Here is a 23863-nt window from a genome sequence, read left to right as displayed (position 1 = left end):
TGGATGGGAGTGGGAGGCAAGAATGAAATAAGGAGTGTAAAAAATAAATAATTTTTTTAAAAAAAGAATCAATTTGGATGTGTGTTATCTATAGAGCTTGCTTAGTGGTCCTAAAGTCCTTTAGCCAATTTTATTATAGACAATGCCTCTTCAATAATGATGAATATTTTTTCTGTAAATAGTAGTCCATGATGGTAGTTGTTGACTTTTACAACTTGAAATATATTTTTCCAGGCTCTCATGGCCTTTACATTTTCAGCTGAAAACCTATTAATCTGTTGGTCTTGTCTTTATGTACAAGTTGGTGATTCTCTCTCACTGCTTACAATATACTTTCTTTGTTCTCTATATTTAGAGCTTTAACTAAATTATAACAAAGGGGGGTTTCTTTCTGGTCTTGTTTGGTGTTTTATATGCCTCTTGTTGCTATATTGTCATCTCTTTCCTCAACTCTGGGGGATTTTCTATTATTATTCTTTTAAAAATTATTCATGCCTTTAGAACAATGTTCTACTTTTTTGTTTGTTTTGATTTTTTTTTTGAGACAGGATTTCCCTTTGTAGCCCTGGCTGTCCTGAAACTCACTCTGTAGACCAGGCTGGCCTCGAACTCAGAGATCCTCCTTCTGTCTTCGAAGTGCATGGATTTTGAAATTCACATTATACCTTCTTATTATTTTATATTTGCCCTTTGTCTTAGAGCTACTGTTGCTGTGATAGAACATCATGGCCAGAAGCAACTTGGGGAGGAAAGGGCTTGTTTGGCTTATGCTTCCACACCACTGTTAGTAGAAAGAATTCAGGGAAGGAACCTGGAGGCAGGAGCTGCTGCAGAGGCTATAGAGGCGTGCTGCTTACTGGCTTCCTCGTGACTTTCTCGACCTGGTTTCTTATAGCACCTAGGACTACCACCTCAGGGGTGGCACCACCCATAATGGGTTGGGTCCTCCCACATCAATCACTAATGAACAAAATGCCTACCAGCTTGCCTATGGCACAGTCTTATGCAGACATTGTCTCAATTGAGGTTCTCTCCTCTCAGATGAATTTAGTTTGTATCAGGTTGACATAAATATCACCAGAACACCCTTGTTGGATTGTTTTGTTTCCTTCACCTTTTCTTCAACCTCAACTACTCTTCTTTTTCCCTTGATTCATTCTGTTGTGGAGATTTTCCACAGAACTTTTAATTTGGGTTATTATTGTAGCAGGCCCTCAGACCTTAGTAGGCTCTGCACCTTAGTCACAACTGATTCTATGATGAAAGAATCATTTAGGCCACAAAACTCAGCACATAGAGAGCACAACCTGCCGAAACTAAAACAAAGACCTAATTCATCAAAATCTATTGTTCTGGAAAAGTTCCTATATGTACTAATGGTGTTGGGTTTTTGTTGTTGTTGTTTTTTGTTTATTTGTTTGTTTTTTTGAGGTTTCTGTTGGTGTTAAGGCAGGCAGTGATCCACAAGTAAGAATGAAAACTCAGTTCAGATAGACTTCACCAATCTGGATAAAACTTCATGGAGTTTGATGCCACGTGGTCTAATGTCAGCCTATTTGAACACAATATAATTTGTAAAAAGATTTCCAAGTAACCATCCTTAAAATTTCAGGTGCACACTGAAGCTTAAATAGGAAAAAACTCCTTTACAAAGTACATGTGACCATGAAGGTGTTGTTCTATAGCTAAAAGGCCTATAATCTAGTGTAGTCTCTGACTGAGAGAACATAGAGGTCAGCACACCATAAAGTACATGTGACATCTCTCCTAAGGATAGGATCTATTAACTGGGATATTAACTAAAACTTAAGGTCTAGGGAAGGAGAATCTGGGATAGACATACTTGGGGGTAGGGAGGGTCTGTGTGAGTTCTGCCTTCTCAGACAGTAATAGGTCACTGAGTTGTTAACAATACTGACTCAAAGTCTTCTGAGCAGAAGACAGGTACTTCCTCCATTTATGAAAGGTTCCTGAGCATTTGATATTACTGGTTTCCCTAGTTGTCTGTGGTCACATGAACCTTTGTGTCCCCAGAACATCTTGATCTCTGTAGTTCTGCTTCTGGCTACTTGTTCTTGTTAACTAAAGTATCTCTGCCCAGGATATATTTTCTGTGCTCACCCTAAGGAAGGCTCGAGGCTACACTGAGGTCCTCAGTACCAGGTGTTCAGGTTGGGACTAATAAAAACTTCATATTGGCTTAAACCTGTGCCTGAGTAATCTTCTTGGGGAATACCCTACAAAAGGTATGGGTTTTTTTTTTTTTTTATTTCTAGCATGGTATAGGTTTTTCTTCATTATCTATATTGCTTCATTGAATTCCTCCTTCAATTTTTTACATTGCCTTCCTTATTTCACTCAGCCATTTGTTTATGATCTGGATCGAGAACTTCCTTTTGGGATTTCTTTCAACATATTTATAATTATTTTTTTGAATTCTCTAAGATTTTATCTGTCTCACACTGAAAACCATGACTGTAAGATTAGCAAATTTTGGAGGCATTATTTTTCTGTGTTTGTATTTCTCATATATCACTACACTGAGACTCACACGTGTGGGGTTATTTTTATTTTTGCTTTTTTTTCTTCTAGCTATACTCCTTAAGTTGAATTATTTCAATACAATAAGTGAATAACGCAGTGTGCACATGACACTTTGATGTGATAGAGGTGAGTAGTTCAGGAAATAGTTCCTCATCCCAGGTACTCAGTGGCTACTCAATGCAACTGTTATGTTATTGCCTGAGACTATTAGCTGGGAAAGCAATTTCTACTGCTGAATATTTTCACCAAGAGCATATCACACCAGCCAATTAACAAGTTACCACTTGACTTCAATAACTATTTGCTGAGAGCCAGGTTGATCCAAGTCAAGGACAAATGATGATGAAAGGACAAAGGAAACGTTAGTTCTATGTCCTGGTTCAGGACCAGGTTTAGTCTGGGGCTAGAGCCAGGGCCTTGAAGGAGCCAAGGTTGTGGTTTGGGAGAGAGGGATCTGATTCTTCCCCCTGTGCTGTGCTTATCAGCCCTGTGGCAGCTATGCTTCAGGTATCCTGAGTTGTCTTTGCCAACATTGTCTGATTTAGCTCTCTGCTGACCTTGGCCATTTTCTCCCTGCAAATAGTATGTAGGAAGCTGTGCTGCTTAATAAACTTGCAACCTAGAAGCCATTAGCTTATGCAAAGCCTGACCTTTGCCTTTATCTTCTTTATTTTTCATTCCTGGTCCTCTCCTTCAACACCTTGATGTTCAGGAAACTATATTCCTGCAGGTTCAGGTCAACTGTTGTAGGACAAAAAAATAAATAAGAATAGTATGCTACATAGTCAGATTTTCGTTACTAAGAATGAATGTGGGAGAGAAGTAAAGTAGATGGGAATAGAAATAAGTATAAGATAGTGTTTGAAAAGAAAAAATAGAGGACATGAACTTAGCTGGGAGAATGTTGGGATACTGTAAATTAGCACAGAATTTAGAGATTAAGACTGTGGAGAGTGATAATTAGGAAACTCAAAGGGGGCTAAGGATAAGATGAAGAAAAATACAGCAATAAGAAGGGAAGTATATGAGACGTGGGTGAAAATTATAGTAGAGAATGCATTACAGTGAATATTGAGAAGCCACAGCAATCCTAAAACCTAACTGAGCCATAGATAGACAGAAGAGAAATCATCATGAGAGGTATGAAAGAGTTAAGAGGAAATAACAGAAAAGAAGAAATTTAAAGAATACGTATGGAAGGAATTAATGGTGCTGCTATACTGAGTCCAAAAGGAGAAGTTCTCAGATCCTATAGTCAAAAAGGACCCACTTGGTGCTATGTGGAAGAGGGGGAATGGAAAGCACAGGTCTCTACAGCTTCCATGTTCTGTATAGTTCTGACATGTGGAGAAGAGGAGGATGAAATCCTTTCCTAGTAATTCTGAGAGGTCAGAGTTAGCCAGAGCCAGGCTCACTCCATGATACGTTGCAACCCGTCAGTTTGGGAGACTACGCTTAGTTTCTGTTTCCCAGAACTGGAAAAGTCCAAAACAAGTCAATTCCAGAAAAGAAACAACAACAACAACAAAACAAAAACAAACAAACAAACAACCCACCCCTCACGGGCAGCCAATCAGGAAGCTGCCCCACCACCTAGCCCGAGCCATCCTCACCGGTAGCCAATCAGGAGCTGTAGGAGCTGCCTAGTCACCTAGCTTGAATCCAAGTATAGTTAAACAGCGAAAGTCCCCCAAATCCCACAGAACTTTAACCAATTACAAAGGCACCTATACCTAGAGACAGAACCGACCAAAGGAAAGAAAGGTAGAAGTCGCCTACTTTTATCCTAAGAGGCTTTAAATTGATCCTGCAAAGTCCACACCTCTGTCTTCCACCCTGATGTATGGTAGAGCACTGCATGTAGCTTCTAGTATTGCTGTTCCATACTATTTGAGTCTGGGGTATCATTCTTCGCAAATCAGGGAGCCTTACAGTTACTTTGGACCCCTGCTTCTACGTCACCCTCTTTTGATCCTGCAGGTATGGTGTCTGTAAGAAACAGCATTTGACCTGCACTTTCTAACGGTTTTCTCTTAGGCAACTTGATTCATCTGCACGGTGCCATTTAAGAAGACTACAGTCCTAGGAGCTTGCCAGCAGGTCCAGGCAAGAGGAGAGAGGTCCTGGTCCTGCCCTGGTCTTTCAGGGGCCGAGAGAGATAGCTCGTGCCCAGAGTGTCAAAGGCCCAAAGAAGCATACTCAAGCCTGGCCGAGAGTCTGTGAAAGCAGGGACACAATTTTATGGCATCAGCCTCTCGCTTATATAAGTTCGGAACATAGGAAGGGTAGATTTTTGGTGAGATAAGATGACGTTGGAGGCGGGGAAGAGTGACGAGGGTGTGCAGTGCCTGACAGGGCCAATGGCAGAGCTCTACATTAAGCAATGGCGTGGCTAAGGCAAAGCCAAACAGGTCTTGCTGAGGGTTCCCATACAAAAGTGACTGAGACTGGTCTCAAAACTAGATCCAGGCTTAGGCCCTCCCACATGGCTGCAGAAACTAGAGCCAGGCTTGGGTCCTCAAGGCCCAAACCTGGGCCAAAATAGGGTCCAACAAGATTCTCAGTGTTCCCACCTGCCTACCGGTGGGGATCTTGCCTAGCTTAGTACATTTATTGTTTCCTGTAAGAAAAAGAACTCACTGTGTATTTCTTAGACTATTTTCTCTCATTGAATGCCAATGATGATTTTTCTAATCTGTCTTATTACCTGGATGTCTCCTCTTCTGATCCTATTTTTACCAGATCTTAAAACACTCTCCCGTCCTCCAACTTTGGGTATATAATCACTTAAAACTGCAACTGATCCCTAAGCATGGCCTTCTTTGTTGTTTCTAAGATCACTCAGTGAGGAAGCAACAAGCAAGAGTGCGGGTGCTCATAAGATTACCAGTTCAAATGCAATACGTTGTGTTTTCTCAAATGCATAACTCATTTTTTTTTTTTTTGCCTTTCAAAATGAAAACCCTGTCTTCAAGTCCATCTAATTTCATCCCTAGTAAATATTCCTTCTCTTACATTGTTTTCCTTTGTACATTCTTTAATGAATGGACCCACAGGCTCTGGGCCAGAAGGTAGTTGCTTAGTTGAATCAATGTTTTATATGCCCTCTCTAACACTTTCTATAATTTTGAGCATTACTGTCCCCATTTAAAAAAAATGAGAAAACCAAGGCACAGTAAAGATTATGGTTTATAAGATGCAATGTCATTATTTAGACATAATTCTGATGATCTTTCATCCTTTTCCTGGGCTTGCGTGATCTGGGACTTGTATTCTCAACACAATATAGAGGCTGATCACGTGGTACCCACTAGCCTTATTGCATAGTTTCTTGTCTGGAGGCTATTTTGTTCCCCCAGGAGGAGACACTAGACATCTAAAGAGAAGGAGAGGAACTTTTAGCATCTAGTACTAGGAGGCCAGAGATGGCATTAAATGTCTTCTGATATGCACAGCTGTCTCTAGGAACAAGGAATTATACCACTAAAAAATGCTAAGATAGAGGTAGGAAAATCTGTCTGACAAAGAGCGTATACAGGATGATGGTGTATATTCATTCAGCCTAGGAGACTAGGAAGCTTCATTTGAAGGCAGCAATACAAGATAGTTGAAAATATGTCATGAATCAAAAGATTTATTCTAGCTCCAGAGTGGTTGATAATTTTATAAAAACAAACCTTGATTTCCTTAACAGTATTGCTTCTATTTTCTGTTGACTGTGCTCCCAATGGTCTGCATGTGTGTGTGTGTGTCTGTGTCTGTCTGTATGTGTGACTTATATCAGTGTGTGTGTGTGTGTGTGTGTGTGTGTGTGTATGTATCTGTGTCTCTGTCTGTGTCTGTGTGTGTGTGTCTGTGTGTATCTGTATCTGTCTGTGTCTCTGTGTGTGTGTGTGTCTATTTGTCTGTATGTGTCTCTGTGTGTCTGTATCTGTCTGTCTGTTTCTCTGTGTCTCTGTGTGTGTCTCTGTCTGTCTGTCTGTCTGTCTGTCCATCGGTGTCTGTGTGTCTGTGTGAGGGTCTGTACATGAGTACAGATGCCTGTGAATATCAGAAGAAGGCATTAGACTAGATGCCCTGGATGCCCTGGATGCCCTGGGTACCCTGGATTCCCTGAAGCTGGAGTTACAAGTGGTTGTGAGCCACTGGGTGTCAGCACTAGGAACTAAACTTGGGTCCTTTGCAGAAGCAATATAGTTGTTTAAACACTGAGCCATTTTTCAGCCTCTTGATTCTCTTTTCATAGCATCATTTTATATATGATTCTACATATTTAAAAAGTCCAGATATCATAAATGTGAGAAAAGATTTGATATTTGTCTTTCTGAGACTGAGATATTTAATGTGATTATTTCCAGTTGCCTCCTTTTTATCTAGCAAGATGTTTTCTAATAAACAATAATAACACACTGGTACCCCTTCATATAAAATTAAACTAAGTAGGCCAGTCAACTTCTTGGACAGAACAAAATTCTTTAGAAAGTCTGCTTGTTTGCAGTCAACTTTAAAATGCTATCACAGCAGGCAATAGGGCTTTGTTTTATAAGTTTGGAAGACCAACAAAATCCTGTTCTATAGTGTGTTCTCTGGGACATTAAAAGCTTCATGGCCATGGCGAACCTTGGTTCTTCCACTTACTAGCCATGTGACCTTTGGTAATAGGTAAGTGACTTAGTTTATTCGTTTCCTCTATAAAGTAGGTTAATGTCTTAGCCTATTTTATTATAGCAGTGAAGAAATGCTGTAGCAAAAGTAATGTGGAGAAGGGGTTTTGCTTCACTTACATTTCAGGGGTGTAATCCACAATGGCAGGGAAGACAAGTCAGCTGGTCACATATGAGCAGAGAATGAATATATCCTAGAGGGAAAGCCCCTGCTTGCCCTCTCCATTTTATATATTATAGTCCAGGATCCCCTTCCTAGTGGATGGCCCCTACTTCAATTGAGTTATCAAGGAGTATAATCAAAACATACTCTTACAGGCATGCTCCCTGTAATTATATTTTCTGTCAAGTTGACAATACAACCCACCTCTTGCCAACTTGATATTCATATAGATTGCTTTTAAATGTAGTCTTCCATCCCTTTCATAGGCTTATCACCATACAGGTAAGTATACTCAGTCCAACTTAAAAAGTTCCCATAGGAATTAATTGTTTAAATACTTTCAAAAAGTTCAAAGTCTTTTAGCCATGAATTCCTATAAAATTAAAAAACCAGTTAATTCCAATATATAATGGCACAGAGTACACATTCTCATTCCAAAGTGAAGACCTGAGCATAGAAAGGGATGATTGGAGGAAAGTAAGACCAAAATCCACTGGAGAAGATGTCAAATCCTGTAGCTTCTTGAGAAGCATATAGAGAACATGGTGAAACTGGTTGAGCTCCAAAGAGCTTGGGAAGACCCACTCCTCCAGTTTAGTCATCTTCAGCACACACAGACTCCCTCTTAGTCATCTCCACTCTGCAGAGATCTTATTGATAGGTGTCCTCTTGTTCTAGCACATCCAACATCCTGGGGTCTCCAGTGATGCCTTCACTGTTGTAGGATATTTGATCACACTGTTAACCCTAAGATTGTCTTATTTATTGGAAAAACCCGTTTTAGTTGTGATGTAGCTCAGCCCTAGCACACACCTGTAATCCAAGAGCTTTCTGTTCATTGTAAACAGGATTAAATAAAGTCAACCATAGGTCAAGAGGCAGAGCGAGCAGCTGGTGGACAAGGAGTAAACATAGAGAAAAAACATAGAGAATAAGAGGGAGTCAGGAGGATGGATAGAAAGACACACAGTAAGCAGAGAAGAGAGACATTCAGTTTGAGGGGTTTTTGAGATGGCATGGAGAAAACCTGCTTTTTCTTTTGGGATGGTAGCAGAGGAGAAAGGCCAGCTGGGTACTTTCTCTGCCTCTCTGAGCTAGCAGGCTTTCACCCCAACATCTGGCTCCCAAATCCTTATTGGTAAAATTGAACAGTTTAGATTTTGATAAAAAACCAGCACTTCCCATCTTGACACAATCACCTTCCCAGTCCTCTTTGCAGGAACTCTGATCTTGCCATGCATTGCTTGGTTTCAGCTGCTCTCTGAAGTCACAGAGCAAGGTCCTCCATTCTGCAGCTTCCGTGCCTTTAAGACTAGTATCATGAGAATAATGCTACCAAGTTCTGCCAGCTTGTCATGGAACCTGGTGCAAAGAAGTTGCCTTAATCAGCTTCTGCATGCTGGCTCTGTAGAAACTGTCCCACAGGCAGCTACCTTTTATAAGGAGGAAAGCCCCCCAGTCACATTCTTTCATAGAAATGACCACTGTCACCATTGGAGACAATCCTACAGTTACTGGATTGTGGAGTCCTGCTCCCCATTGTCACTGTTGGAGACAATCCTACAGTTACAGAATCATAGAGTCCTACTCCCCATTGTCACCATTGGAGACAATCCTACAGTTACAGGATCATAGAGTCCTACTCCCCATTGTCACTGTTGGAGACAATCCTACAGTTACTGGATCATGAAGTCCTGCTCCCTATTGTCACTGTCGGAGACAATCCTACAGTTACTGGATCGGGGAGTCCTGCTCCCCATTGTCACCGTTGGAGACAATCCTACAGTTACAGGATCATAGAGTCCTGCTCCCTATTGTCTCTGCTGAACCACATTAGAAGCAGAGCTTGATGGGCAAAATAGGTTTATTCAAGTCTGAGCTTGGAAAAAGTGGGATAAGCACTTTTTTTTTTAATTCAAAGAAAGTGTTCCCCATTAACAAAAGTTTATTGTTTTTTGTGGGAGACTCTGCAAGCATCATGGTCAGCAGAGAAACAACCTCTGCAAGGTGAAGAATCAAAACTTCCAGGGTCTGCCCTCAGGGCTTATTTTTCTTACATATTTAATTAAGCACAATAAAATTTTTGGAAAAGGATTCCATGTGACAATTTTTTCAACAAAGGGTTGGGAATAGCTACGTAGAAATTTCCTAGCAAAATACCTGTGACTTCTTTTCCTTTTTCTTTTTTTCATCATATTTTATTGATTCTTTGGGAATTTTACATCATTCACCCTGTTTACACTTTGCTTCTGTGTTCTTTTATGTCTGGCCCTCCCCTTCCCCCTTGTGTCCTCCCCAGCCAATAAAAAAGAAAAGAAAGAGAAGATAAAGAAAAAAATGAAAAAAAGAAAGAAAGAAAAGAATTAAAGAAGGAAGGAAAGAAGGGAGAAAGAAAGAAAGGCATTAAGAAAGAAAGAAAGAAAGAAAGAAAGAAAGAAAGAAAGAAAGAAAGGAAGAAAGGAAGAAAGGAAGGAAAAATATAAGTCCAATTTGTGTTATCTATATACTCACTGGAGTGTGGTCAAACTTTCAATAGTCCACCCCTTAAATAGAACTAAGTCCTTCTCTTCCCACACCAAGGAACCAGCAATTGTGGAGAGATACACTTCAGCATCCTTACTATACTTTTTAAGAGTTCTCTTTGATAGTTTCCTATTTTAGCTGTTACTTGGGGAGGGGCTGGATTTGTGGGAGTGGGGGTCATCCCAGAAACCTTCCATCTTTTTCTTTTTCAACTGTGCACCTGCAGTCATCAATCTCACAAACAAAGTAGCTGTCTTGCTCTTACAGTCAGTGGGAGCATGGATCATGGGTTTCCTCATGGTTTCTGGCAAGAGCACAGACCACAAACATGGTTCCTGGCTACAGTAGGACTACAGACCCAAAGAAGGCCCTCAGTGGCAGCACAGGTGCTTCATATCAATATGTCTTCTGGCAGCACCACAGCCCTCAGACATCAGATGGTCTCAGGCTACAGCATAGATCATGGACCTCTTCTTGGCATTTGGTGGGAACATGAACCATAGCATCAACACAGACCCCAGCCACACCTTCAGAGGCAGCATGGGCTTGGACATCACCATGGCCTCCAGTAGCAGTGCAGGTCACTCAGATCAGTATGGCCTCCAGTGGTCACATAGCCCATGGACATCAACATGGATTCAGGTGGCAGCACAGACCATGAACATGTACATGACCTTTGAGGATCACATGGGCCACGGACATCAACACAGACCCTGGCTCTGGTAAGACCACTATCTTTTGAATAAGAATAAATTCTATTGACTGATAAACAGTGTTCAGGGCAAGAGCCTAAGGAAGAAGGATTTGTAATAAGGATAAATTGTACTGATAGAAAATGCAAAGCACATGGACCTCTTTCAAAAGGATGATTCTACTCACTGAGAGAGAAAGCTCTGTATTAGGGGCTAAATAATGCCCAGGATTTGGGGGGATTCAGGAAGGTTGGCTCCATAGAATAGCAAAAAGATCACCAGGTTGTCAGACAACATCCACTCTAGCCTCTGGGTGACCAGGTGTTTGTTAGTCATTGTCTTCCTTTGAATAAAACAGGCCCTCATGTTTAACAAATCTGGTACCTCAAACACTTTCTCTAAGTTGTGCATCATACAGGTTTTTAGTTTTGTTGGGGTGATGATGCCATAAGCATTCTCTGTTGGAAACACAGATATATCTATTTGTTTTTTCCACCATGTCAAAATTGCTATTGAATAGCAATAAGTTTACAGGATACACTGGTTTTGTTGGCAGAAATCTACCAGATTGTCCCATTTTTCCTGATAGCCCTGGCTGAAGCAAAAATGGGGTCTTTTGTTCTAATCTTAGTAATAATTATTAGTAATAACTCTTAGACTTCACACTGCACATGACACAGAATGCGCACGCATATGTGTTTGTGTGTGTGTGTGTGTGTGTGTGTGTTATGGAATGGTTACAAAGGGTTCAAGTGGTTACATATGGGGTTTCAAAGAGGACAGAGAACAAAACTTGGTGACTGATAGAAATACAAAGATGGTTAGGTAGGGGTGAGATACTGAACTGGCTCAAGATGTACTGTAACTGCTATCAGTTAGACTATTGTAATCTGAATGAAGCTACAGGGCTGAGTTCAGCTGCCAAGGCAAAGAGGTAGGACCAGGTCCAGACAAAGGAATGAGTGGATGGATGGATGGAGGTCTATGCAGATGGACAAGACAGGTAGACAGTAGTAGAACAAGCTGTGTTAAAGGCAGCAACCAAGCTCAACTGAAGACCCAAGAGATAGTTGGGAGTTCTTTGTCAGTTGCTTTACATAGATGACATGTCATTGAGGGTGATTTTCAGTGCACTGTTAGGTGTCCACATATTTATGGTGTCTAGATGAGAGAACCACAGCCTTTTCTTGGATCCAATAAGTTTTCAAGCCCAGTTTTCTTAATGTACTCATATATTTCTACAGTACCAGTTTACACTGATAACTTTATAGAGTGTCACCCTTTCTATTCAGGAATAAGTAATTTATCAATTTATACCATGTGGATGCTGCTGGAATATGGTGCTACTCACAGGCATCCTAAGGTACAGATTCATTGTACAGCCTCAAAATGGAGTCAAAGGGGTCAGACAGGTAAAGACAGGTCAGAGAGGAGTCAAAGGGGCTCAGTGGGTAAAGTTACAAGCTACCAACCGTGATAACTTCAGCGTGTTGTGAAATATAATTTGGTATAGTGTGACCTTTGGTTTGGTGACCCCAAACCAATGTGTACCCCCAAGAAATTATGTCATGCAATGGATCTGAGGTTTATTGAGGGGGAATAAGGATAGTGTAGACAAGTGGACCCGTAGATAGGCAGACAGACAGACAGGGAGCAGAGGGAGACATGAGGGCAGAGAAAGGAAGCAGAAAGGGAGAGGGGCACACCCAGAAAACAGAGAGCAGAAGGCAGAGAACAGGGAGAGAGCTGCGGTGGAAAGCAGGTCCTTTTATCCTTGCCACAGATCTGGCATCTGGTGGCAGTGGCAGGAGCCTAAGAGCAGGTCAGTGGAATTGCCTGTACACTAACAGAGCACATATTCCCAGGATCCACATGGTATAAAGAGAACCAATTTTGTTCTTTGAGCTCCATACATACATCCATATGTAGACACACAGACACACAGACACACAGACATGCACAATCACACACACACACACACACATCACACACACACACACACAAATAGATTGATAAAGAAAGAAAATAAATAAATAAATGTGATTTTCAAAAGTAAAAAAAAAAAAAGCAGTTGTTAACATCAGAGCATCCAAAGCCTGTAGTGATGCGTGGGTGGGTCCACAGACCTGTTGCCAGGGCAACAGCCACCATATTCCCAGAATCCATTGGGCTCACTGCCCACCTTTACCTGTGGCCATATGTCACAACCCATATATATATACGGGGAACATTCCTCCATCTTCCTCTCTCTTCCCTTCCTCTCTTTCCGCACCACTATCCCCTCTCTCCCTCTCAATTAAACCTCTTACACGTGGAACTGTTTGGGCCTAGTGTGGTATGTTCTGACGCGACCCGCGATTCTAATGCATCAGTAGTGTCAATAGCTACTTGTGAAATTAAGTATGTTTGTGAGAGGCATAGTCTGGAAAAACTCCATTTCACAAATGTGCAGTCATTCACGGTACCAAACAGCCTTAGTTCAACAAATGAGCAGGAGACATGCACATCTATGTGAGTTGTCTGGACACAGTCTTTGATTCTATAAGGCAGAGAATTGATCTACATTTTTCTTGAAAATCAGTCTGGGCCCTACCTTCTATGTCTCTGTTCACACTTGATTTTACAGGAAGAAATAGTTCCAGGCAAGGAAAGGGGGAAGGAATAGAAACACTTCATCCTAGAGTTTTAAACACTCAGTGAAAACAACAGAGGAACTGGGCTCTGTTGACCTCACTTGTGGGGCCCATCAAAGGAAGGCAATTTCCCCTGCTAAGGCATGGTTATTTATTTATTTATCTTACAATTTTGTTGTTTTCTCTTTAATTTTAAAGTCTGTTTTATTATAGTACCTCATATAGTCATTATAAGGATAAATTAATTAATGCAGGCAATGTACTTATGGAGCACACAGTTTGAGCTCAACAAATGAGTAAAAGACTCGCTCTTGGATGTACAGAGAGCTCTATAAATGTTACTATCTCTGTTCTCTTTTAGATCTAGATGAGCCTTAGTGTTTTTACAAAATTCTCAACTGCAACTATCCTATCAGGTAGCTTTCTATCCAACCCTCGGGTTAACCTGTCAGTTTAACAAAATGAAATGAAATGAAACAAAGTAAAGTGAAATAGTCATAATATAAATCAAATAAAACAGGTAGGAAACAATAGTTCACAGCTATAATCCTGGCACTCAAGAGACAAAGGCAACAAGGCCACCACAATTTTGAGACCTGGATGGGTTACACCAAATGGAAACATATTTAGTTCGTAATCAAGTGCGGGACTACATTTCTGGTGGTGGGAGAGCAACGGTGGAATTTCAGAATCACTCTCCAGGTATGCCAGCTTAAAGATGGTGGAGGGTACTCAACCCCAGTGGTGTTCTGAGCTTTCAATGTGGCTATTTTTCACTTTCAAAAGCTTCCTTTAACCATTGTGTTCTGACACTTTCTTCAAGGCTAAGTATAGAGTAAAACATAACAGTGTAATGTACTCATGCTGAGCTGAAAGGAGCGGCATTCTCACCCAACCCGCTCACAAGTGTTAATGGTTTCCTTATGTTATTCTCCAGTGTTGTCTATCTATTCTGGAAGTGCTCATTTTGTCCTCTGCTGGGAAAAATGACCAAATTATTTCACTAATGTCCTCCTTTCCACACCTCCATTTTGGGGGGTTTTTGGCTTCCATTCTGAGTTTACAGTTAACTGGGCTGTTGCAGATGGTGGTGAGAAAGGATAATCAGTCAGGATTAGAGATGGGAGACTTGTCAGAATGTTTTCTGACATGAAAAATAATCTCAAGAAAAGGGGAAATCATTCTTACTCCTGCTTCTCTACCTTGCTTCTTTCCCCTTTGTTCCCCCCTCTATCCCCATTCCCTTCCCCCCTCTTTCCACATGGTCATGCCAGCCCCTACTTCTCTACTCTCTCCTTCTCTCTGCCTTTCTCTGCCTCTGCTACCCTCTAACTCCCCTCCCCATGCCCTAAATAAACTATATTCTATACAAAAAAAAAAAAGAAGAAACTAAGGAAAAGAAAAGAAAAGGGGTAATCATTCTCTCTGACCAGTACTTCAAGCACATCTGCCAACCCAGCCATTAGCTATGGTAAGAAGCAGTTCCACATTCTCCAAAAGCTGACAAAATTGAAAAGATGAGCTGCCTCTGTGGCAGTACACAAGAGCAGGAGCAGGGTGGTAACCATTTTGACCAAAGTTCCAGTGGCCTTGAGTATAATTTTGGGAGAAGCTGGTGGCAACCACCCAGTAATTGGCTATGCTATCACACACATAAGTATTCTAGAAGTTAATCATCTTGCTATTGGACATAGTGCTCTGGCATGGTTCTCAATACAAGCTTCTAAAACTAAAAAAGAAAGGGGAAAAGACAGAATTTCAAGTCACAGAGAGGGGGAAAAAAGCTGTGATATATGAACAATGGGAACAGAAGAAATATGTAAAACAATTATTATTGGGAATTCCCACAAGTGTAATGATAGACACCAAGGCACAGATGTAGAAAGCTCAGAGAACACCCTGCAGGATGAATGCTTCCCCAAAACTATATCTGGACCTGTTCTGGGCAAGATTCAGAGGAAAGAGCAATAATGATGAAATCTTGAAAAAAGCCAAAAGAGAGCAAATGACTCTGGCTAGCTCTCCCTTAGACATAGGCAACTGCGATGCCCATGGAGACTCTTCTTATTCTTTCACCCCTTGATCTATATGGAAGTAAAACCAAAAATGAGATCCACTGGGCTGGAGAGACAGCTCAGTAGCTAAGAGCACTGGCTGCTCTCCCAGAGAACCTAGGTTTTATTTCCAGCATCCACAGGGAGGCTAATAACTGTCTCTAACTCTAATCACAAGGGATCCCACACCCTCTTCTGGTCTTGTGAGTACTAGGCACACAAATAGTACACAGACATACATGCAGGTGAAACTCCCCCACACATAAAACTTTAAAAGGAAGATAATTGAGCCCATTTTCCCCCTTAGGAACCATTAAAGCAAAAAGAGGAGTGGATAAAGCATTGAGTGAGAAAGCCTGATGACATCAAATTCTATAGGATGTAAAACCACCCTTCAAAAATGAAGGAGAGGGCTGGTGAGATGGCACAGTGGTTAAGAGCACTGACTACTTTTCCAAAGGTCCTGAGTTCAAATCCCAGCAACCACACATCGGCTCACAACCATCCATAATGAGATCTGACACCGTCTTCTGGAGTGTCTAAAGACACCTACAGTGTACTTACATATAATAATAAAAATGAAGGAGAAATATAAAGGGTTCAGAAATACAAAATTACAGAAAGTTGTTATTAGATTTGCCTCTCAAGAAATATTAATGGCAATTCTCTGAAGCCAAGTAGAATATCAGTTTAAAACTCTGATCTTTGTAAAGAAAGGAAGAGATTTAGAGAAGGAACTTTATTCTTAATTGATCTACTAGTTAACTATTAGTCAAAAGTAGCAGCATATCATTACATGTTCACTGCATATATAAAATGAACGCAATACAGGGACAAGACAGGGATTGCAAATATCTTGTTATTAAATGGTACTCATGCAACTATGAATGGATATAGCCAAATAATTTAAAGTGAGTGCATTGTAAACATATATTCAAATTCAAGAGTAACCATTAAAAATGTTCTAGTAGTTCATATGCTGTGAAGAAAAATATCTTAAGAGTTAGTCAAAGATGTTTCATTTACATCACAAGAGGTTGAAAAAGAGAGAAACCCAAAAGCAAAGAGCAAGGGCAGAAACTACAAACATGGCAGGTATTAACTGTGTCATCATAGTGGATACAGCCAACTACATCCACCAGTATGTTGAACTACATCACTTCAAATGTCAATGGTCTGAACATCTTCATTAGAGGCCAAAGCGTTAGGGTTGGTCAAGAAGTAAACCACTCTCAATATGAATGTCACCATCAGCTCGGGGGGGGGGGGGTCTTTTGCTCTATTGAAATGGAAATTGAAAACACTGTCTTAGTATCAACAATCCTGAGTTTAAGAGTGTTGGGACCCAATCAGTGTTACAGTCTGGTCCTGGAGCTTAAAGCTGCCCCTTTGGGCTCCTGCTCAGAGAGTGGGAACTCTGAGTTCTTAGTGTTACAGCCCCAGACTTGGAGCATCTGAATCCCGGATTCTCAGTATATATAGCTCTGAGCTCAGAGTGTTGCACCTCTCAGCTTTTACTGTTTCAGATGCTCAGCCGTCCGAGCTCAGTGGCCTTCTGGAATTCTTCTGGCCATCAGGGTTTCCAAACTCTCAGCTCTTTGCAGTGCTTCACCATCCACAGAGTGGCTCTTTTCAGACATTGTGCTTTGCAGCCTCTGCTCCCTACCTTCTACCTTCTCAGTACTTGGACTGACCTTCATAGTCTCAAGTCACCACAGACTGTCCTCCTATCCCCTCTCTGAAACTCATCACCCATTTTCTAACTGGTGCTGTCAGGTGTGTTTGATGTTTCCAGCCCAGGCAGCCTTGCCTGCCATTTGTGTCACCAGCCCAGCTTACTCTACCTGTGATCAAAAACAAAACAAAACAAAACAAAACAAAAGAAAACACAATAGAGGCTTTATGGGGCTTAGTCTGCGGCAGGCAGGAGATGAGCAAAGTGAAAGAGGAATGTCTCGCAGCCTTCTCCACCTAGGACAAGATGAATACTGCTTATATAGTGAGCCATCCATGTACACCATCTATGATGTGCAGGGACGGTGTTTCTCCCTGGCCAGATTGAGGACTGCTGAGGATAAGCCTGGGCAAGATGTTGCCTGCATATCTAGAGCAGCTGTCAGCTGGGTCATCTAAGTAGCATCTGAAGCTGGCATGGCCAAAGTCTCTTTGAGTGATTCAGAGTATTTAGAACAGCTGCAACAGAATCAAAGCCTTCCTGAGAAAATCCACAGTTGGAAGAGTGACCGTAATGGCATCAGTGACCGTAATGGCATCAGTGGTTCCCACAATTGGAAAAAAAAAATCTCCTCAGGAGTCTGTGGCTGGTTTGATGGCTTTCCTGGGCAGCGGCAACCAGATCGGATTCTTCCTGAACAGCTGTGTGATGGTTAAAGCAGCTGGCACCCCCATGACGAGGGCTGGAGGAGTAGCTGCTTCATTGACAACTCCTTAGAGCCTTCACAGAGATAAAAGGACTGGACTGAACTGGTTTTCTCAGCTCAGACGGACATGCAGGAGCTGTAGCAATAACATTCCACAGCTCCATGGAACACCACCTCTGTTGGACCTGGGCTGTCTTCCTGTTTTGCTTCTGCATAGCTGCCTGCTGGAGCCAACACATGGAAAGGATCTCATGATTGTCAATCAAGTTTCTGTGTTGCCACTAATGGCCTCAATCCCTTAAAAGGAAAAGAATATGAAGGAGTGTTTGTAATAGGAATGTAACCTGGAAATAATATCCTCCTTTAACAGATCTTACCTAACATTGCTTAACCCCAGCCTAATAGTTCCAGAAGAGGAGTCCACTGATCTGTCTCATAAATACACATACAGATTAGAAATAAGTGTATGGAGAAAAATATACGATACCAACACCAAATAGTGGAGTGTCTATATTCATTTCATATAAGGCAGTCTTCAGAGCAAGGGAATGTACCATTACATAAACTAAAAGGATGAATACAAGGAAGACATACAACATGTATCATGTGCATGTCTATGTGCCTAATAAGTGATCACCCTGATAACTGAAGCAAAAAATAATAGAACTTTTGAGCAGAAAAAGATTAAATCTGATATTGTAGTTCTAGTCTTTAGTACCCATCTACCAGAAATGAACAAATCCAACAAGCTGAAAACCAGAATATAGGAGACCTCAACTGTACCATGAACACAGCTGTACAATTCCCATTTATAAAGTACTCAATTCCTTGATAAAAAATACACATTCTTCTCCAGTTTGTTTGGAATATTTACCATTATAGGTTGACTGCACTGCAGGATATAAAGCATATCTCGTCAATTTAAAGGATAGGCAATCAGGACTGTGGGAATTCTTGTTATCATGAGACTCTGAATTCAGAGCCCATACGTAAAAAGCCAGGACTGGATAACCTAGAGCTAAATGGCCAGGAACGTGTGAAAACCCTGAGCTTTCTGGCCAGCTGCTGTAGCCAGTCAGGGAGTGCTAGGTTCAATGAAAGACCCTGTTTCAAAACACAAAATGGTGACTGAGAGAAGACACTAAATATCAACCTCTGGTGTCTTCACACAAACACACACATACACACAAACACACACACACACACACACACACACACACACACTCTCACACACACAAACATATATACACATACACACAAGACAAGAAGTCATATACTGTCTACTTTTAGACTACAATAGAATCAACAACTGAAAAGAATCTAGAAAGTCCATAATCCTGGGAGGTTAAACGACATATTTCTAAATGATACGTGACAAAAGGAGAAATCTGTGAGATTTTTAAAAAATATTTTGAACTGCATAAAAATAAAAATAATGCTTATTAAAATTTTAAAATACAGAAACAATTCATTGATGAATGTTTATGGTATTTTATAGGCATAAAGAGGAACTCTAACAAAGGACTATGTTGTATAAACTTTCCCTGTGGAGACGTGAATAAGCGTCTGTCTATGCCAGGAGGGCACCAAAGAGAGACCAATGCAATGGTTACATCCAAGGTGGTAAACTGATGAGTATGTTGGACTCATTATAGATGCACCAATAGCTGAAAGCACGTGCAGCATTGAAATGTCCCATACCATCCCAGGTGACATTCCATCATGACTGACACCTTCATAGACACTGCTTCATGGAGTCCCAGCTTCAGTGAATCTTCTGCCCTCTATATACTTCTCCATCTACCAAGATCTTGTGTAGCTAGTAGGCTGGTGAGATTTGGGGTGGAATCCCAGGCCAGGTCCCCATGACTATCCCCCTTTTTATTGCTACTAGGGAATGTTAATAGCCCCATACCACTACCCCTAGCCTAAGCTATAAGTTTATTGTTCTACTTACTTCATTGTCATGACAATGTGACCAGTTATCTATTTGCCTTATGTTCATGCCAGACTCTTCCCCTTCCCCCCAAAAGCTAGACTGCAACAGACTATCAATATAAAATATGCAAAGAACTCTTAATACCGAACAATAGGAAAAAAGACAACTCAGTTAAAATGTGGGAAAACCTGAAAATGCAACTCACTATTGAAAATGTACATAGCTAGAGTAAGCATAAAATAAGACATGTACCATCATGTATCACTAAACTGATGCAAGGTGTAGACAATGACAGGTCTCACGACAAACAACTTCTAAACACAGACACACCACATGTGGTATTCTGGATGGTTTTTATGTCAGTTTGACATGAGCTGGACAAAGTAGTCCTTTGAGAAATTCCTTTCTTAGGAAACTCCACGTGGGTAAAGCCAGAGCATTGACTATGGACAGAAGAGAATTTTAGGGTAAATCAGAATGAAACAAAGTGAGAGAGTTTATTATGAAGAGGTAAAAGAGAATGGGCACCATAAACTTAAGCCACATGGACCCCTGTGGAAGGCTTCACAGTGGGTATATATCTGATTCGGGGGGCTTCTTAATAATTACATTGCTCAGAGCATGAAATTGACAAGGTTTAAAGATTAAGCAAACTTAAAATTTTAAATAAAGCTTAAAAGTTAAGTGGAAACATTCCACTTAATTTTTCTAAAATACTGTGAAAATGACCATTTTACCAAAATAATCTGTAGATTAAATGCAATCTTCAAAAAAATTCCCATGCCATTCCTTATTTAAAAAGAAGCCAATCTTAAAATTTATATGAAACACAAACACTCCAGTTAGCCAAACCAATCCTAAGCAAAATGAACAATACTGCAGGTGTATCATCATACCTGATTTCCAACTATACTAGTGAGTCACAGTAACAAAAAAAATGGCACAGAACCAGAAATGTACATCTTATATGAGTATTCTGGAGTGAATTTAGAAGTAGGCTAATAAGTCTTCGATTATTAGCCTTGTTGTAGCTGCTTCTGCTAATCTAGGATGTCTACATGCTACAGTCTAGTTGTTTTGAGAAATAGGCTAAGAATCTGGGAATTTCCCATAGCTTTTGGGTGAGAATTCCTATTGGACAGACAAAAAAAAAAAAAAGACCTCTTTCCCAGGTAGAGCACCCATGACAGACAGAAAAACCATCTGGGTAACCAACAGGAGCATGATGACTCAAAGGCAGCTCTGTCACCAAAAAGCTCATTCATGAAAGCTGACTTCCTGAAACTCCTTACACAACTTGTATGCATGCTTGTTGGTCCTAGATTCCCCTCATACCCTTTACAGCCCTGATTAGATGGTTGTGAATCTCTTTACTTTCTGAGTTCCCTGATCCTAAATTTCATGAGCGTCTTGTACCTTGTTCATTGAAGGGAAAGAGATAGCAAAATAAACTCTATTTTAAGCTGCTGTCCTTGGAAAAAGCTACTGTATGCTGTCCTTGAAGTAAACCTTGGACTCTGGGAAAGACACCAACATTCCTTTACCCGTTCATGTAATGCCAAGGCTTAGAAACCCCCAATTGTGTTTTTTTTTCCTTTATAAACCCCCTTCACCTAGAGCTAGAGGTCACTCTTCTTTCTGTTCCATCAGGAAGGTTTGTAGCCCAAACTCGAGCTTGAATAAAGACTCTCATGCACTTGCATTGGATTTGGGGTCCCTGGTGGTTTCTTGGGGATCTCGTGAACTGGGCATAACAACAGTAGCCTGAACTTTATGAGCTTCAATATGAAAGAAATAGCTACAAAATTTATAGTGCCATGCCTTGTATTCTGTCACACAGGGTTAAAGATTTTTCTAAATCAAGAATACTCAAGTCCAGGCCAACAAGAATAACTTGTTTTAAAAGCTTGCCAACCATTGGTGGTGTCCATGGCCTGGTCTTTGTGTGACTTCATGGAATGTCTTATCAATGATACCAAAATTGGGAATCCAAATTGGCAGAATCCAGCCATGCCTATGAAGGCTATGAGCATAGTTTATGGAGGTCCTACTCATGGGAGAACATTTTTCCTTTTAGGAGACAAAGCCCACTATTCTGGAAATTAGGACAAGCCCTAAATATTTTACCATTTGATGGGAAGCTTGAGCCTTTTGAGAGAATAGCCATTATCTTGTGGTTCCTAGAAATTTCAGAATGTTAATATTGTCAGCCCTAATTTTGCAGGGCTGTACATAGGCCACCTGCCTACTGAAGTAAGCCTTGTTTTTTATAGTTATATTAATTATATTTGCATTTTTCAAACAGGTGAGGGCTACTTCTAAATCCCCATGACAGAAATACATACATGTTTATTATACAACACACATACACATTTATTTTGTATAATAGTTTCTACTATTGGAATCAAACAGATATTTTGATTTTGGATATAATAGAAATGTGGTAGTTTGAAGAAGAATGATCTAAATAGGTTCAGATATTTCAATGCTTGGTTTCTAGTTGGTGGAACTATTTGGGAAAGATTAGGAGGTGGGCCTTGTTGAAGGAGCCATAGACTTGTTGGAGGTGATATGTCACTAAAGGTGGGTTTTGTGATGCTTACACCATTATAGTGTTCTCTCTCTCTCTCTCTCTCTCTCTCTCTCTCTCTCTCTCTCTCTCACTCTCTCTCTCTCTCTCTCCCTCTCCCTCTCCCTCTCCCTCTCCCTCCCTCCCTCCCTCCTTCTCTCTCTCTCTCTCTCTCTCTCTCTCTCTCTCTCTCTTACATTTTGCCTTGGTTTATGGTGTCTCTTCATATAATAGGAAAGTAACTAAGACAAAAGTTTGTTCCAGGGAGTAGAGTATTGCTGACAAGCCTAACAATACTGGTTTTTGTAGACCTGTGGATGATGTTAGGACTTTGGACTAGGAAAGCAGTTGAATGTTGTAAGTGGAGTTTAACAGACCATTCTAGAAGGAGCTCTAAATATAGTAGTACTAAGAGCAACATAGACTATGGAGGACTGGCTCAAGAGGTTTCAGATGAGAGCAGTATTAGCAACTGGGTTAGAGATCATTCTTATAATATTTTGGCAAAGCATGTGACTGGTTTTTGCCCTTGTCTTAAGATATCCTCCTGAGTCTAAATGCAAGAGTTTTGGACTAATTTCACTAACAGATGCGACTTCAAGATATCCTAATACTGACTGTTTCATGTGTGGCTATCAGTGTTCACTCTTACGCATATCTACAAGGAAAAGTAGCTCATGGTTACTACAAATAATCTAAGGTACAATTTAAACAGGATACTGAAGGTTGAGGAGTTGAAGGAATTGAAGGTTGAAGAGATGGCTTTGGAGCTGTGAGGAAACTGGATCTGGAGATTGCCTGGATTCTGAATTATTGCATTGTTGTTGCCCTGAAATTGACAATGCCCTTGACAAGACATAGTCTCTTGATGGGACTTTAGTAATATCCTCTCACAAATGTGTCTAACCTGTGGCCCATGGAACCAAGAAGAGCTATGAATATGGCTTTCCTAGTTTACTTTCTATTGCTGTGATAAACAGCATGGCTAAAAGCAAATTGGGGAGAAGAGTTTATTTGGCTGACAGGCTGCAGTCCACCATTAAGGGAAACAAGGAAGCTCAAGGTCTGAACTAAAGTAGAGACCTTGTAGAACCTCTGCTTACTGCCTGTTCTCCATGCCTTCTTCAGCCAGATGATAAGACCCAGGGCCATCTGCTCATGGGTGGCAACACCCACATACAACATTAACCAAAATCTTCCCTATAGACTTGCCTGCAGGCAATGTGATAGAGGCATTTTTCTCAGTTGAGATTTTCCCTCCCTAGATGACTCTAGCTTGTGCCAAGTTGACAAAAAACAAAACAAAATATCAACAAACTGGAGGAGTGGCCCAACACAAAAATCACAGACTGTCTTAAAGCACTATGAGATTTTTTTTCCTTCAAAATTTTTTATGACTCTGTTGCATGATTCCTGGGCATAAGCTTTGTAGATGACAATACTATGCAGCAATGTCAAAAGAGTGGACACACCTGATAGAGGTATCATGAGTAATTCTGGGAGACATAGAAGCATAGTCATTTTTTTTGTATCCTCAGTGATTTGGAGCTCTGCAATAATATCATAGATATCTGAACATAAAGAATCTTAAGATCATTTACCTTTCCTTGTGCAAACTAAATGAAATCGCAAGTCTGTACTATAGTTAGAGTGCCTTCAGTGGGCTCAGTCCTTCAGCTTTCTTTTCTTTTTTTTTTTTTT

The sequence above is a fragment of the Mastomys coucha genome, unplaced genomic scaffold (assembly GCF_008632895.1).
Source record: "Mastomys coucha isolate ucsf_1 unplaced genomic scaffold, UCSF_Mcou_1 pScaffold16, whole genome shotgun sequence".
In the NCBI taxonomy this organism is placed as follows: domain Eukaryota; kingdom Metazoa; phylum Chordata; class Mammalia; order Rodentia; family Muridae; genus Mastomys; species Mastomys coucha.
The sequence above is the reverse complement of the archived record's forward strand: the minus strand, read 5'-3'. Positions refer to the sequence as shown.